Source organism: Haplochromis burtoni, unplaced genomic scaffold (genome assembly GCF_018398535.1).
Source record: "Haplochromis burtoni strain Fernald_Lab_line unplaced genomic scaffold, NCSU_Asbu1 Contig_112, whole genome shotgun sequence".
NCBI classification, from domain to species: domain Eukaryota; kingdom Metazoa; phylum Chordata; class Actinopteri; order Cichliformes; family Cichlidae; genus Haplochromis; species Haplochromis burtoni.
In genome coordinates, this window is record NW_024582473.1 from 1,320,625 (window position 1) to 1,321,701 (window position 1,077).

At 42.0% G+C, this 1,077-nt stretch overlaps 1 protein-coding gene across 1 annotated transcript in view; it reads left to right on the top strand.

Annotated features, from left to right (window-relative positions):
• Positions 1 to 76: 76 nt before the first annotated feature.
• Positions 77 to 1,077, top strand: part of LOC102305492 (zinc finger protein 276) — a gene marked incomplete at its 3' end in the record, with an annotated part of 3,384 nt that continues 2,383 nt past the window's right edge. Inside the window, 1 exon segment of the mRNA XM_042223482.1 lies at positions 77 to 225.

Sequence of the window (1,077 nt, forward strand, 5' to 3'; positions counted from 1 at the left end):
TAAAAAAAGATGTAGAATTCTACCTCCGGACTCTTCTCTGTGGACGGCAGGTGGCGCTCTCGGGTATCGCCACTCTGTGTTTTGTTCCGGTAGGGCTTCCGGGTTCTAATGTTTACATCTGGGAGCAGCTACAAAGCACACAGTTTGTTTTCCAGGCTAATGAAAACCTTCTTGCACGTTAAGAACAGCATGTTTTCCAAGTGCTAGGATCTGTGCACAGTCACGGTAGGCCCTCCATGACGAGTGCTGTAATTATTATGTCACGTGTGTTGTGTTTTAACACGTCAGCTAACAAATGTAGCAGGCTCACTCATGCTAACCAGCTAACGCTAGTTGAATTAATCTGTAAACAAAATCATGTTGGAGTGTAAAAACTATCCGGGACCATTGTCACGGTTTTTGTTTTATCGGGGGCTTAAATCAAAGGTGCTACGGCTTGATTGGCATTAGTGTCCTGTTAACTTTATCCATGGATGGAGTTCCTGTGTCATCAATGTTAAAGATTTCTTAGAAAAAAAGATTAAACGTATCCCAGAAGATGTACAGATGGACTGATTATGTTCCTTAAAGTAAAACGGAGGTTTCAGAGAATATTAAATGAGGTTAAAAAAATGTTGTATTTATTATACAGCAGTTTTTTTATGAGGGAAAAAACCTCATTCTGCCCCATGGACTCACCGACCACTTCATTAGGTATAGCTGGTCGTTGACAGATATCTAATCAGCCAATCGCGTGGCAGCAACATTGTACATTTAGGCATGTAGACATGGCCAAGAGGACGTTCAAACTGAGCATCAGTGACATGGCTGTTGGCGGCAGATCTGCTGGTCTGAGTATTTCAGAAATTGTTGGATTTTTCCACAGAACCATTGCTAAAGTTTACAGAGAATGGTTCAAAAAAAGTGAAAATATTAAGTGAACAGCAGTTCTCCAGGTGAAAACACCTTATTGATGTCAGATGTCAGAAGAGTTTGCCCAGACTGCTTCAGGCAGATAGTAAGACGATGGCAACTCAAACACCCACTCGCTACAGCCAAGGTATGCAGAAAAGCATCTCTGAACGTTGAAGCAGATGG